Here is a 538-nt window from a genome sequence, read left to right as displayed (position 1 = left end):
GTGTAGGTGCTGCTGCCATGCTCATAGTGATGGAAGGTTGTGCTGCTGCTTTGGGGGGGCTGGGAAACTGAAGGATCAGCTTACAAATGAGACGGAGCAAGTTACTCTTTTATTTATATATTTGTTTGTTTGTTTCTGTGATGGATATTGATAACAAATCCAGTTAGGATTACCCTGTCCTAGCATGATTTGTATTCTGACAAGATGGTTTTTTTTGTTTGTTTGTTTGAAAGTAGACACATTGGAATGAAAGAGACCCACCAGGTTACTGAAGACCATCCCTGTGAAATCAAGAGGCAACCAAACCCTGTAGTTACACAGGAAAACTAAACAACTCCCCCTCCAGCTTCTTCTCACCTTATTAGGTATAAAATGCTTATTTTCCAGGCTAATGTTCAGTTGATGACTGAGACATACCAACATCTCTATAATTCCTGTAGGAGCATCTGTATATTCTTCTTTGTATCTTGCCTTACCATGGAAACAAACTGTGCTGAGGCAGTGGGGACTCTTCAGCGGGGGGGCTCATAGCAGTAAA

The sequence above is a fragment of the Anas platyrhynchos genome, chromosome Z (genome assembly GCF_047663525.1).
Source record: "Anas platyrhynchos isolate ZD024472 breed Pekin duck chromosome Z, IASCAAS_PekinDuck_T2T, whole genome shotgun sequence".
NCBI lineage: Eukaryota > Metazoa > Chordata > Aves > Anseriformes > Anatidae > Anas > Anas platyrhynchos.
Note: the sequence above shows the minus strand (reverse complement) of the source record.